This window comes from Topomyia yanbarensis, unplaced genomic scaffold, assembly GCF_030247195.1.
Source record: "Topomyia yanbarensis strain Yona2022 unplaced genomic scaffold, ASM3024719v1 HiC_scaffold_113, whole genome shotgun sequence".
Lineage (NCBI taxonomy): Eukaryota > Metazoa > Arthropoda > Insecta > Diptera > Culicidae > Topomyia > Topomyia yanbarensis.
This window is the reverse complement of record NW_026683287.1, coordinates 85,239-101,398: the sequence shown is the minus strand read 5'-3', so window position 1 is coordinate 101,398 and position 16,160 is coordinate 85,239. Positions and strand designations below refer to the sequence as shown.

The 16,160-nt window shown below is 37.1% G+C and overlaps 1 long non-coding RNA gene across 2 annotated transcripts; it reads right to left on the bottom strand.

Moving 5' to 3' along the window:
• Window positions 1-9,816: 9,816 nt before the first annotated feature.
• Window positions 9,817-11,026, bottom strand: LOC131694620 (uncharacterized). 2 transcript variants are annotated; one of them, XR_009306533.1, is made up of 2 exons: window positions 10,487-11,026; window positions 9,817-10,415 (listed from the first exon to the last, which is right to left on the bottom strand). It is a non-coding gene; the product is annotated as an uncharacterized LOC131694620 (long non-coding RNA). The 2 variants fall into 2 exon arrangements; XR_009306532.1 differs by having other exon boundaries at window positions 10,590-11,026.
• Window positions 11,027-16,160: the final 5,134 nt, after the last annotated feature.

The window sequence follows — 16,160 nt, the reverse complement described above, 5'->3', positions numbered from 1 at the left end:
ACTAGTTTTTAGGAACGACACTAAAAATAATAATGCCAATTTTTGCACATTTCAACGATTGTAGGCCGAGTAACTAATGAAATAGAGCGACACTTCACTGGTCTCATCAGTAAAGATGTATTTCTGTTCAAGCGGGACCTCACTTAAGACCGATTACTTGCTCTGGTAACAAGAAATATTACCGTGCTAAAGCTATCGTAAAAATTAATTGCCAAGTCGGTGCCAGTTACTGATGAGACGGGGTCGAAACGCAGATCTTTGACTTACTATATGTAACTATATAACTTTATCAAGTGGAATCAGATAACAATCGAAAAGTAGAGTTAATATCTCCTTAGAATGTATAACGTGTGACCTAGCGTCTAAAATGACATTCGATATAGGAGCCAGAATGGGCGCAACATGCTACCATAGTTACCTCCTGTTAACTATTTGTGATGCGAATTTTTTTTTCATTGTTAATTCTGTTATTTTCAGCTTTATATAGGTTTTCGGGGTCACTGATTCTGATTCTGACGTCGAAAATGTAAAATTCAAGATGGCGATTCCAATATGGCGACAGTGCTTGGCTAACTTTCATGTTTTTTTTTTAAATTGGCCTAAAACGTCCTACAAGGGGGTTTTCGGAATCGCTGATTCTGATTCTGACGTCGAAAATGTAAAATTCAAAATGGCGGATCCAATATGGCGACCGTGCTTGGATATCTTTTATGTTTTTTTTTTAAATATTGGCTTAAAAGGTCTTACAAGGGAGTTTTCGGGGTCGCTCATTCCGATTCTGACGTCGAAAATGTAAAATTCAAGATGGCGATTCCAATATGGCGACCGTGCTTGGCAAACTTTCATTTTTTTTAATATTGGCCTAAAACGTCTTACAAGGGGGTTTTTGGGATCGCCGATTCTAATTTTGACGTCGAAAATATAAAATTTAAAATGGCGGATCCAATATGGCGACCGCGCTTGGCTAAATTTCATGGTTTAATATTGGCTTAAAACGTCTTACAAGTGAGTTTTCGGGGTCGCTCATTCTGATTCTGACGTCGAAAATGTAAAATTCAAGATAACGGATCCAATATGGCGACTGGGCTTGGCTAAAAAACCCCGTGAATCGAGTTTTATACTGACTGTAACAAAATTTGCCAATTTCGTAAAAAAATGGTTGCCGTTTTGTAGGCGTCATTTTGAATTTTACAATTCTGACATCAGAATCGTAAACAGCGACCCGAAAAACTCTAGTAAATCGAGTTTTATGCTCATTGTAACAAAATTCGCAAGTTTCGTAAAAAATGGCTGCTATTGAGCAGCCGCCATTTTGAATTTTCAAATTCTGTTATCAGAATCGCAATCGGCGACCTCAAAAATCACGTAATCTATGTTTATGCTAGTTGAGAAGTTATCCCTGTCTCTCAGAATCTATCATAGACCAACCTAATAATAAACTCCATTTTTGCATATTTTGATATTTTTTTTTCGAAAAAATTGACCTACGAAAAATTCGGCAAAAAATCTATTATTTAGCTCAATGTTTGGGATACCCGCAAAAATTTTTTAGATTTCTAGGACTTTTAGTTCAGACACAGCCGAATTTATTGTAAAAAAATCGTGATTATAACTAATAAGTAATTAACAAATTCACATAATTTTTTGTGCTAGTTTTACTCCTTACATTCCTAAGAAGTAGCTGGGATGCATACTGCCGCTGGAAGCATAATTGTCCCATGTGCTATGGGAATCCCTATACACATGGGACAATTATGCTTCTAGCGGCAGTATACGTCCCACTGCGTTACAAAGGGTTAAACGAAATGATCCAAAGAATAGAACTTATTCCTGAGCTTGGGCAGACAAACCCACTTAGTTCAAAAACATTTCCAATGATGCAATACTGGTGCAACATCCATTTTCAGTACTTTTCCTTTGACCGGCCCGCGATAACAACTTCTTGTTTTAAAACCAACCAACCGACCGAGTGACTGACTGACCGACCTATCAAAAACAGTAAAGATTACAGCTCAAGGCATTAAGCCCATGAAACCGCGTATCTAATCAACATAGCACACAGGGAAACAAGCAAATCAGCAAATGTAGCAATGCCATGTGAGTTGACTGAATTGAATTGAGCCTGATTGGAGTAGAAAATATGGAAAACATTTAGTTGGCAAGAGCCCACACACATACGTTGGGCGGTTTTAGAAGTCGATTAAGAAAATATAAACAAACTGGTAACAGTCATCGAGGTCTTCCTAAATGACGGATTTAAATCTTTCTGAGCTATATTAATTCCATTTTTGCGAGAGAAGGCCACAATATCTATAACTTAGTAAGTCATGGAATGCGTTTCGAGGTCGTCTCATCAGTATCTGGCATCGACTTGACACCATATAGATGCTAAATTTAGAAGCTTAACACATCTTGTGTACGCGAAGCAAACAGCTCTCGATCCCGGGTGAGGTCCGGGGACTTTTGCACAAGTTTTGGATCTTCAGATCCTGGGGAATTTAAGATCATTGAATCTTTTAACTTTCGTAAGATATTTTACTTTTAAAAAATTTATATTACATATTTGATATGTGGACCATTGGATCGTTTTGATTGGTTTCTGGATCGTTTGACTTTCACATTTTGGGCAATTGGATCTTTGAATCATTCGATCTGAATATTTGAATTAGCGGATCTTTGAATCTTTTCTTCGGGTTTTTGAAATCTGTATTTTTGAATTGCTGCTGCCTCTGAATTCTTTCGATTTTTGTATCATCATTGCATGGGATTCTTGGTTCATTGAATTGAATTGAGATTTTTCCGGCGCTTTTAGTTTATTTTGGAACCTTTGAATGTTTTAATCCACGGAATCCTCAATTTTGGAGCTATTATTTTAATTTTTTAGGCTAACCTTTGGAATTTTTAGTTCTTGGATTTTTGCGCTAGAAGGTCACAATACCTATAACTCAGTAAGTCATGGATTGCGTTGCTAATTCGTCTCTTCAGTATCAGAAATAGTTTAGAGTTTATTATTTACACTGTCAGTATTTCGAAATTTGGAAAAAACAGCGTTACCCGAAAAGCAACATCGCGAATTGATTTTGCGATCCTTAACTTTTTCATCGGGACATCGGAAAACAACTCGGAATCGTGCAGTCAACGGTGAGTCGTGTGACTAAACTTTGAGCATCGAACGGAAGGAGAAATGCGGTCAGAATGGATGTTCTATTATTGATCAGGATCACAAGCGTGTCGTGGACGCGTTTAAGTGGAATCCCGATGCTTCGGTCAGGGATGTCCAGTCTAGTCTACACATACACAGCCAATACATGTAGGGATCCTGGAAAATTGCAGACATTCGTCCACAATTTTTCTTGTCATTATTAACGTTTGTGGCACATATTGAATATGATACAAGGATTAAAGCGATTCAATATTATACGGCAATCAAATTGTTCATTCAATGAATAATTTAATCAACGGATTATTTTGAACCTTGAATAAGGAAGAAACGTGGACAACCGTACACAACCGTTTCAATTTGATGGGGGTTTGATAAATCGTTGGGAGTGACTTTGCTAAGAGGTTTAATGTCACTGCTTCGGTCAGGGATGTGACCGAAAAAGTTGAATCTGTTCAAGTCTTTCGTTCAGAGAGCCAAGGTGTATACGTTAAAAGTGCCGAAGGTTCTAAATTGTAACGAACGGAAAAATACGGTGGGAAAGTCACGGGCCCGGAAACTGTTCATCCAGATGCTGACGAAGTCTCATGGATGATAAAACTTACGTCAAGGCGGACAAGGATCAAAGATCTAAAATCTCGAAAATCAATTGAATATTCCAACAACCAGGAAGATGCAATCTTGATATGACAGAATCCTTATACTTAAACCAAACCAAAGGTAAATAGATTTAAAAATATCAAATTTCCGGAATCCAAAAATGAAAAGATCCAAATATATTTAAGTCCAAAAATTTGAAAGAGATGAAATGTTCACAGATTCAATAATTTTGGGATTAGACGGTACGAAGATACGATGATGAAAAGATCCATTAAAGAAACTATCAACCATAGGTGAAAAAAGATGAAGAGAACGCAAACACCATGTTCCGAAGATAAATAAATGGAACGATCTAAAGATTAAAAGATTTCACCCAATGAACTAATGATCCAGATATTCAAAGACTCCTAGTTTCAAAGAATTTAATATCCAAAAAAATGCAGTGATATAATTGTGCGAAGATCTTAAGATGCAAAAATCAAAAGAGACATCCGTTTAAAAGTCAATCAAAACAATCGAAATTATTGTTCCAAAACTTTACCCCAAAAATTTAGAGATGGAAGAATCCATATTGCCAAAGATACAAAAAAATGCGTGAATCTTTGAAAGATCCATCAGGTCTAAGCCTAGGAAGATTCTTAGGTCTAAAGATCTAAAAGCCAAAAGGTTCAAAGATCTGAAGAAAAAAGGATCCTAAAACACCAAAATTTCAAAATATAAAAACCAAGAGTTCCGAAAATCTTATTGGATTAGATTGAAAGATTCAGAGATTAGATTGAGAGATTCATATACAAAGATTCAAAAATTCAAAGGTTCAAAGATGAGAGAATCAAAAAAATAAAAGATAAAATGAATCCAAAACCCGACAGATTTTTGTAAAGACAAAAAATGGATTTGGAAGTGGATGGAAGGATTTAAAGATGCATTACTGCAAAAGTCAAAAAATCAAAAGATCTTTGTGGATTGATGTATTAAAACCTTCCAACGATCCAAAGATTTTTGAAATAAATCCTAGAACATCAAGCTCTTAGAAACCAAAAATTGAAAGTTTCAGAAATCCATAACTTCAAACCAAATTTTCCAAAGTTTTGAAAGAGATTTATCGTTCGAAAGATCCAAAGATCGGAAGATACACACATCCGCAGATTCAACTATCTAAAGATAAAAAAATCCCGAAACACAAAGCTCCAAAGAAACAAAAATATGAATATAAAAAAATCCAGAGTTTCAAAAATTACACGACGTCGACGTTCAGCCAAAGCGGACTAAGTAGCAAAATCTCATAAAGTGAGGTAATGATGGCACTGGATCAACAAGTCCTTCAGCTATAGTTAGAGATTTGAAAATCAATTACTATAAGCAAAAACTACGGCATGAAATTAGTTCGAATGGTAACGGATGCAGTGATTAAAGATTTCTAGTTGGTTTTTCTTGAAATAACTCAAATGTCACGTAATCCGGTCTGACTAAGGGACATTCGATTGACCACTTTAATGGAAGATTCCATGAATCAAATAGCTAAAGATGAATAAAATCCAAAAAGCCTGAATATCACTACCCAAAAGATTCGAGTGTTCCAAGTGTCAGAGAGTGAAAGATTCGAAGATACAAGTTTCTAAAGATAAAATCAAATAACCTTTTTTTTTGTCAAAATGCAACATAACTTTTTCAATTGAGCGTCCGAAAATAAAAACAGAACAACCCTCGTAGAACCCGTTTCAAATATATTAGAATATAAAAATCGGAAATAAACTATAAGCGTAAAAATCGAACGGAGATCCTTCAGCGTATTAGAATCGCTTGTAAAATGTTCACCCGTAAAACTCGGCAAGAATGAACCTCCTGTATAAAAATCGGTTAAAAATAAATAGGCCGCAGGGGCATCCGTATATCGTGATGTTCAAGATTAAAAGTCGGCTAACAAAAAATACTTTGTAAGAATCGGATATATTGTTTTCCGGTTTTTATACTAAGGGTTTTTTTTATCCGACTCTTACAGAGGAAAGTCCCCGACCGATTTTTATGCTTCAAGTTTATATCCGGTTATTTAGCGATTTTACGAAGCACATTCTCTCATTGTGACTTTTATTTTCGGACGCTCAATTCTATTTTAATAAATGTAATTTTGCCCTTTTTATTATCAATCAGTTTTAACACCCCGAAATCTGAACAGAATATTTCATCTGTTTAAATTACTAAATAAAGTACATTCAAGATCACGTTTGCTTGGTTGCGATGTATCCTGAACCGATCCCGTGGTATTTATAGAAGCTTTGTTGAGTAGGTGGTTTTCAATTATGTAAGTACCGTTTTAAAATTTCCTTTTCTATTCCAAGTTACAGTGCCTATATTCGGAAGTCAGTTCCATGTAGATAGGGAATCCCATGGAACATGGGACTGACTTGCGATTATGGGCGGTACAGCTCTGTTTGTAAATAAAATAACGTCGATGTGAAATTTTTCCCTGACTTTAATACGAATTCTCTAAAACTCACAGAAATTCTGTGATCATCAAAGATAAAACGATTCATATGCTCAAAGAACCAAAGTGCCAAAGATCAAAAGCCAAGATCAAAGGCTCAAGATCCAGGATCTAAGACTTGCGGTTTCCATTATCTAAAAATGTAAAGATCCCAAGCTTAACAACTTCAAAGACCAGAAGATCCGAAAAATTGAATGATCGCTCCAAAAATGGGAAGGTATAATATTCAAGATATCAAAGGCAGTAAGCCATCCCTCATTAAGCTGCCGCATTCGGCCACAAATCGCTGTTTTTTCAATAAAAAAGTCCAAGAGCTCTGAAATCTGTTTTTTTTTTCGTTTTCTATGTTTTACGATTTAAATATGTCGCGCCCAAACCAAGCCAACAAAGATGATATACGGTCTGTGTTAAGCTAAAGAATATTAAGCGCCAAGATACATGACCACAAAACGCTATCGCATTCTATATAGCACTAACAATAGGCGCATCTCCAAGTAATAAAAAGCAGCTATGTATTCCGTCAAATTCTATTTTAATGGCACGATTCGAAATATGTGTTTTGGAATGATAATATTTTTTCGAAGGTTCAATTGAGGTATTTGACGTTCAAAATCCGCACACTGAGATGTCGCATTTTTGCAATACTACCCTTTCTTAAAGCTAGAAGTCCACAATGACATAATACCACGCAGCTGGATAAGACAAGGATTCAAAGAAATAAAATTGTCAAAAATCCAAATCAACGATCGAAATATGCCAAGATTTAAATATTATAAGCTCCGAGAAATCAAAAACTCCGAACACAAAATATCAAAAGATTCAAAAAATCGAAGAATTAAAAGATTCATATATTGGTATGACACAAATATAAACACATCCCAAAATAGTAAACTTTAACGGTCCCGAAATTCAAAAACCCAACTCTAATCCAGTTGTCCAAATAACAAAAGATTCGGAAAATCCAGAGATTCAAATATTCAGCGATCCGAAAAACCAAGGATGAAAAGATTCGTAAATCCGGGCTTCATAAATCCAAAGATCTACTAATGAAACAGTTGATTCAATGATTTGAGGATAAAAGATCCAAAAACACCAAGTGTCACGAATACGAGAATGATGAGATCCAAAGATCTAATCAAAGATTCGTGTAATCAATAATCCAGTGAATACCGGGTGTAGCGATTCGAAGACAAAATTATCCAAAGCTACAGAAATCAAGTGATCTAAATGTCCAATCCAATAATGCAAACATCCAGCGATTCAACGGTTCAAGCAACAAAGATAAAAAAAAAACTTAAAAATGTAACGATATAATGATTCATATATTGAAAGGAATCGATCGCAAAATATCAAGCATCAATGATCCGAAAATTTAAAGATCAAGGGATCCAAAGAATTCAACGACTGAAACGTCCTAAAATCAATAGGTACGCTTAAAAATCCGAAAATTCGAATGAGCTAATGTTCATGAACATAAATATCCAGAGACAAATAGATACACTAATCTCAAGCGTCATAGATCTACCGATGAAAAGGTTCACTCAATGATTTGAAAATAAAAATAGCAAATTTCATAGTATGAAGAATCATAAAATATATTCAATAGTCCAGTTCATCTGAGATTTACAAATTAATCGGTTCAAAAATATCAGAAATCAAACAATTCTAAAATGAAAAAGAAAACTTACATTCCCACATACTAAAGATAAAAAAGACTCAAATATTCGAAATTTCAAAATTAGAATGATGCCAAATTGCAAAGATCTAAAGTTATATAAAATTATTGCCAGTTATCGCTTTCTGTAATATCAGTATCATGGTTGGGAATGCTTACTCCAGCCCGTATTATTTTGAATTTCAATCAAATTGATGTACTGAATGGGATAATGCAGATCAATTGCACAAGCACTTTAAGTGGAAAGCGGAAATAAGGTCATTGAAAGGCAAAATCGCACTGCTCAAATCTAGCATCCTGTTTTAATTTTTTGGCATTTTTCACTTTTCGGGTCAAAAAAACTTGAAACGAAAAAATCTTCCAGCTGAAAATCCGATTGATCATTGTTTTTTTTTTCGACGTATGCTGATAATCTAACAATCCAGATATTCGAAAGAGCTAAACTATTCAAGGATCCAGATTCGATGATCCACATATTTAAACACGAGAAGACCCATAAATCTCAAGCTTCGTAGGTCCAAATATTTACGGATGAAAAGGATTATCCGATAATTCGAATACAAAAAGATGCACTGAGATAAAAATCAGAAGATCCAACAATGATCAAAATAATCATCCCAATGTTCTGAGATTCAGTTATCCAACGATACCAGGATTCACACATTTAAAGATGGAAGATTTAATTATTTCCAGTTTCAATGTTCCGAGGTTCAAAGCTAGGCAGATTAAAAATTTCCAAAGATCTAAAGCTCCAAATATCCAACGATCCAGGATTCCAATAATAAAAACTGTTCCAAAAATTTAAATGTGCATAAAAATAAAGCTCCGAAAAATTCAAAAACCCAAAGTTAAAAAAAAATTAAATCTGACTATTCACTGGTTCCAAAATTTGGAAAAAATTAATGGTTAAATTGTCAAGAATTCAAGAATTCCGGAATCTGTATTATATTTTTCATTTGCTTTGATTATATCAGTTATTAAAATACACTAATAAACATGCCATTGGTATTTTACAAAGATGACGTCTAATATTGGTAAAAATTACTAAAAAGTTCTTAAAATTGTATTATGCGGGGAATATTTGAGATCTTTGAATTATTTTAACAAAGGCGACATTTCAAAAAGTTAGGTCACAATTCTAGCACGGATTGCACATTTTTGACGGATTCAAGGATAAATTAAGCTGTGGTTGAAAAGGTTAGAACAGATATTTATGAAATCCTTAATCAACTTTGACATATGTTAATTCCAGAACTTGGAGCTTAATCTAAGATTTGATTTTGATTGATCTAACAGATTAGACAAGTAAGAAAAAAGTTTTTCAGTCCATCTAGTTCTGAAGTTCAATAAATTGAAAATATGAAATTCATCTTTAAAAGTTGCTTTTAGGATTTATTGCGGAATGCATAAAGTTTCATGTCACAACAGACCAGAAAATCTTTACCATAACATCAGTACTAAAACCCATTAGCCTAGGCACGTCAAAGTTCAACTTCGCCAAGAGACCCATTTTCAATTAAAAAAAACAATCCACAGCCATTCTCTCAAATCAACCGAACACTGTTCAATACCCTACCCAGTACACGACACAAGCTAGGGAAATTTCCTAAAGCAATCACGCCTAAAGCACCATCCACAATCCACCCACTCGTAAATCAACAGAAACTTAAACGTCGACCCCCTCCTTCCCCTAGAGTAGCAACAGGTTGCTCCCGCTCCCCACCCAACCCACACATCGCATCGGTTCTTATGCTGCGCCCAGCCTATGCGCACAATCGCACACCCGTTGAATCGTCATCATCATCAGCATGCATGCAACCCACCGATGTTAAAACAACTCCGTGGATAAAGGGAGACATGAACGCTTCTGTCGAGCATAAAACAACCAACCTCTCTTACCTTTAGTGTGAAATCACCAAAATCATAGAACGCCCCGGTGTGCATAATCGCGGTCGACATTCTCCGTTTTGTTTTGTTACGTTACGTTGCGTTGCGATGCGATACTACTCTATTCACGGTTTGCTCCTCCGGTCGCAGCAGCAGGCTAGGTGGTGCACTATCAATTTTCTGGGGGGGGGGGATATCTTTCCCTTCTGCTGCACACTCTTCAGCTTCTTCTAGCTAGATTCTGCACAGACGCTGGCAAAGGCAGACAGGTAGGCAGAACCCGGTTGACCAAGGGGCTTGTCAATTATTTTTTTTTTGGACAGAGCTCGCGCCACAAAACAAGCACCGTGCGTTTTCACTTCGATTGGTATTTCACTGTTTGCTCACGTACTGAGAGGTGTATTATTTTCGCTGCTGGCGACGATCGAGGGGTTATCAGAAAATGCACTATTTTTGCTAATCTGCAAAGAATGATTTTCTCACTTTACACTAGAGCACTTTTTTTTCGCGGTACGGCTGGTGGTGGTGGTGGTCTTCTCCGCCACAACTTTTCTTCTTTAGATATTCGAAACAATTTTTCTTCTTTTTATACAAGCACTTTTCTTCTTTTTCTGCAAAGAAAAAAAGAAAGAAATCAAAAATCACTTTTGTTTGCTTTTTTTTGGTTGGTTTTATATCTCACAGCATAAACTGATTCGCGTTCTTTTTTGTCAGCTTGTTTCACAGCTAATTTTTGCTTATGCTATGCAAAAACTATCGAACAAACGAAGTTACTTTCTACGTACTTTTCTGTGCGTTGCACGGTGTGCGAAGCTGGTTTCGAATCTCGCGGGGGCGAAAACAGGTAAGAAATTCCCTTTTATTCTTTTTTTGTTAACTTAATTTCTCGGTAGTACGTGTCCCGGGACGATTTTTTGCTTTTTACTATATCGTGTGTTCTGAAATTCCGCACGAGGAAACTCCGGGCGGCTTTTCGGTTCAGTGTACCAAAACAAAAACTAGTCAGTCAGTAGGAGCACACTGTACTTCGGGGCAGTAAAACAAACTAAAAAATTGCCTGTGATAATTTTTGCTTCACTGCTTGCTTTGCTTAACACGGAGGGCACGGTTGGAGTGTGTAAAAATGGCTACCTCTACTCTGTACGCCGCTCGATTCAAAACTGACTCAAGTCGGGCTGGAACGGTGCGTCGATATGCCTGCAGAAAAGCTATAGCTAGCACAAAAGAGCTCGCTAGCGCCGAAGCCGAGCCGAAGACGCAGACGTACGGTCGTTTCGGTACCTATGCGAGCAATATTGCCGAGCGGAGAGAGAATTCTCGCTCTCATTTCTCTCAGCAGATTGGTTTCCGCGTCTGGTGGTGGGGAGAGCAAGCAGTCTACCCAGAGCGCTCTGCTGATTGTACGATTTTCCCCTTCATTTTTGGATGGTGTTTTTTACTACGCTTACTACGATGGGTTGTGCTGTTTCTGTCTGGCGTAGTAGCAGCAAACGGTATTGAATCTGCAGAATGAAGCCGTGTTTTGTTTGGTTTTCGTTTTGGGTTCTGTGTTTTGCTCATCGATGGTGCTTGCATGTGTGCGTGTGCGAGAGATGCGTTTGTTGTTCTGCTTCTATCTCTCTCTTGATGTAGTGGACTGCCGATCGCGCTTTTGATGGAACACCATGCTAGGGTTTGCGAAACCGGTCGGTAATAATTATTGTTTATTTTAAACGTACCGAACAGGCTAGTAGTAGGCTTAATCCATATTTAGTTTTATAATTTACTCAGCAATCTTATGTCAAAAAGTGTAAAAACTAAACTAGTCCAACTTTAGTTCGAATGACAATTTGCACATGTAACCGATATGGATCTTCATCGGTTCCACTATCCGAATAGACAACTTTGTTCATGTAACGATTCAGGAATTGCATGGAAAAATTGATTTTTCATGTTCAGAAACTAACTGACCTTTTTAATACAAAAGTCAATTTCACGTTGAAATTTTCTGTAGAAACGGTAAAGTGTCTTGTTTTTTGTTTTGTATCATAACATTAGATATTACTGTTATTTATTGTAGAATTGCTGTACTGCACAACACTAGTTCGAATATAATCCAAAAACAGTGTCGTTTTTAAATAAGTACTGTTCGAATTCTGTTTGACAAATTATCTAAGAAAGAATTTGAAGGAATCAAAAACGCTTTTTTGAGAAATTTATGCACTGAAAATATATATGGTCGAGATTGCAATCCTTCATGGATACAAATCAATTTATGTAAAATTATGGAGAAAATTAACATAGGACGTAAGTAACAATGAGAGATTCTTTTTGGGGTCTTTCTCTTCTGTTCATTACTTGGTCGTGTCAACATTTAGTACTTAACTCTTGGCATAATATTCTATTAAAACCATCAGCTTTCGATATAATTTGCATTGTGTCTCTCGCGTTGTTTTGATCGTTATTTTGTTGCTCCGTAAAAACGTCGGTTTTGGAGGCTTCTAACCGCTTTGGAAAATTGTTCTTATCGTCAAACCAGTGGGGGCGCTAGGCTTTTTGCCGCTCGGGGCAAAAGGTTAAATTTGCCGCCTCTTACATATTTCTGACAAACCAAACTATCTCATCAGTACAGTTTTCCGCGTATATTGATGAAAATTGTTACAGAATAGTTAACAACAAGGATTACTTTGAAATTTATCTAGTTTTTTTACACTGGATGTTAAGATTCTTTGAAACTTGGTAGCGTCGCCACGAATTTCATTTTTTGGCAGATTTTTCATAAACAATTTATAATCTTGCGGAATGAAACCCTTTTCAGCCATTTTCTCGATAAAACATATGTTGCACCTAAAAATAATGTGTTGGGTTTTTTTTTATTAAACTTTCAATAAACAATGGACATATAGTACAAAAGCCCGGACCAAAAAGGCGGAATTCCTTCCGAGACAATTCCAAGAATTTTGATACCTATAGAATTTTATTATTATTTACAAATTATTTCTCAGTACTGGAATATCCCTCCGGGAATCCGGATTAGCGGGAAGTAGATGTATTCGTCGGGCTCAATTTCACTGATTCTAAAAATGGATGAATTCCTGAATTCAAAATGGCCTGCGTTAAGCCAAACCGAACTGAGCGCCATAATTTTTTTCTTGTATTTTTCGTGCCAAAATTCATTTTGCGCTAACTTAGCATTCACATAAAAGTTAAAGAACACTTACTTGCTTTCGGTAGCTATTTGACTTCCCAAAAAATAATAGATATTGAAGTTCCTAGTGTTACATTGGATGCTATAGCGATTTTAGAGCATACACCTCAAAATGGCTCTTGGTTCTCTTTGGCTTAACACAGGCCAAATATCCAAAAGTGTTCTAAATCGATTAAAAATTGACATAGCTAAAAACTTTTGAATTTTCGGGTACCGGACACCCTGTCAGCCTGTTTTCTTTTTATTGGACACACAACGGATAATCTGTGGGCTATCGTCACCTTCTGTAGCGAAATGAGAAGCCTCCGACCAGATACTGTCGCGATTCGTTGGTTGGGTCACAGCCTATGTCCAACTAACGAATTTAATTCGCTAGTTGGACCGACTGACAAATGTCAAAAACTCTCCAAAGAAGACATTAGTAGTGTAAAAGATTGTTAGATTATCAAAGTCAATTTAACAAGAGATTTTGACGTTCAGATGCTTTTTAGTTGGACAATGGTCCAACTAGCGGAGGTCCACATAAAAAGCTGTTCAGTTAAAAAGTGTTTAACCAGCGAATCACGACTGTAGGAGGTTTGTGCAAGTGTAACAAGCCGTCCGGAAACACAGCTTTGCGTACGGACCGGATCAATTAAGTCATGCTACCAAAAAATAGCGCTATTGGTAATTTGGAACTGTAAGTCGCTTGGCTTCCAGGGGATCGACCGAATTCTGCACGACGAGCTGCAAACTCGCAACTTTGGAGTTGCAGCATTGCAGAAACTTTGCTCGGCAGGACAGAAGGTGTGAAAAAGCGAACTCCGAGCAGCCACATTCTACCTGAGCAACGAGCTGGGTTTTATAGTGCTGGACAAGATTCACCCACGCTTGATCAAGTAACAACGAGAGAATGTGTGTAGTGAGACGCAAAAGCCCGTTTCTTCAACTACAGTATCATCAACGTCCATTGCCCACACAAAGCGAGACCAGTGAACGACAAAGATGCATTTTAGGCGGAGCTGGAGCGTTTCTACGACAGCTGCTCACAATGGGATGTTAAGCTAATTTACGTCGACATGAACACCCAGATAGGGCAGCAGGTACTTTCCGGTGAATGAACTGGACAGTCTGCACTCCATTACGAACGACAACGGCCAACGATGCGTGATCTTCGCTGCCTCAGAAATGTTAGTACAACATTCGTGAGCATGGACGTCGAGAGTCAACAGCTACGATCGTGCTGCGGAAATACGTACAGAAGCTGGAGACGGCACTACCAACGGAAGAATAGCATGAATGAAGCACCACCGGTAGCACTACTGAGATGAAGAAGAGAATACGGTAGAGGCGAGAAGGATGCAGCACCGTACGAGGGTGAATGAGAACCGATAGAGACAAGCAAGGATCAGAAAAAACGGTAGATCCAGATAACGAGGTGATGAAGCTATACGACAATAATACGACAAGGATGTTTTACGAGATGGCGAATCGTTCTCGCGAAGCCTATGTGTCACGGGAGATAGGTGGAAGCAGTATTATGACAAACATTTAAATGGCGAATCAGTAGACGATGATAGTAGTGCGCTATTCAACCCGTGGACGCGTGCAGCTGACAACAGATTCCCAACACCGAATCTAGTTGAGGATCAGAAGAAAATCATACGGTTGAAGAATAATAAAGATCAACTGCCATGTGACAGAGCAGGTGATTGGGTAGAGCACTCCACTGGTTGAGTTAGAAGATTTTACCAGAGGATTGTATGGTGAGCAGGGTGACCGCTGATGAGCCCGCCAGCAGAGAAATTCAGAAATGTATTCCGGCAGGTTGACACCCGACAAGGGCGGCGAACTTAGAGGGACACTGAAATCTGCTGTATAATATATGTAAGGATAAATATTTAACTAAGTAGGGTAAACGCTGCATAGCGCGCTAATTTATTGGTGGTGAGTCGAATTGAAAAAGGGGCACTAAACTGAAATTTTACCAAAAGTATCAAAAGAGTACGCTGCGGCCCTAACAGTCCCATTCAGATTCCTTCGCAATTAATAGCATTGATCTCAAATCTAAAGTTTATAGAAGATTAAATAACGAACTGCAACGGCTTCCAACTGAAAATTGTGAAAATTGTTGAAAACTTAACGCTCGTTTTCATAGTTGCATAGCATCAAAAATGGGACAAATATTTGATCATGGGCAGTAAGCAGGCCACCTCCTAAAATTGTAGCAAAAATTATGAAGAAAGTTACATCCTTTATCAGCGAGAAGATAACCCCATTTTTGGCGTTTCTTGAAACGCTGGAAGCTCCTTGTTTGATCTCAAATTTCCAAGACCAGGAGCTGTAACTACAGCTGGTTCGATTACAGTTTTTAGGAGAAATAAAAGATGTCTCACGGTGGGGATCGTCAGAGTCATACTCTTCCTGAGCCAATAGAGCATAACGATTTGTCGTGGTGAGGCGTAGCTCTCTTTAGTATTTCTGTAAAAAGTGTTTAGAGCGGCTTTCAACGGCTTTTGATTCTTTGCGCATTTGCCACTTGCGGTTTTATTACTACTATTTTATTTAGCTGAACATGACGCGCGGTACGAAGCATGTTGAATAACAAGTCCGACACAGCAATACTGCTAAAGTACTCCCGATGGGAGTTTGAGGGAGCATACAAGTTTGTCCCGTCCTGTGCGATTGCCATTCAAAATCTTCACTCACTGGAAAAAGCGGTCCTTGAAACAACCAACCACTTCACCACACGCATCCCCTAATCGAAACGGTAACAACACCTCCGATTTTAACTATGTAAACCGACATCTAGATGCTGGCAGTCCGTCATAAAGTCTACTGAAAAAGTACTCCAGCACTCGACGTCAAGCACCTAACCTCGAAAAACAAATCTGCTGTGAAATTATTTTTAAAATGTCTTCAAACTTTAGTGATCTATATCTATATCTATATCTATATCTATATCTATATCTATATCTATATCTATATCTATATCTATATCTATATCTATATCTATATCTATATCTATATCTATATCTATATCTATATCTATATCTATATCTATATCTATATCTATATCTATATCTATATCTATATCTATATCTATATCTATATCTATATCTATATCTATATCTATATCTATATCTATATCTATATCTATATCTATATCTATATCTATATCTATATCTAT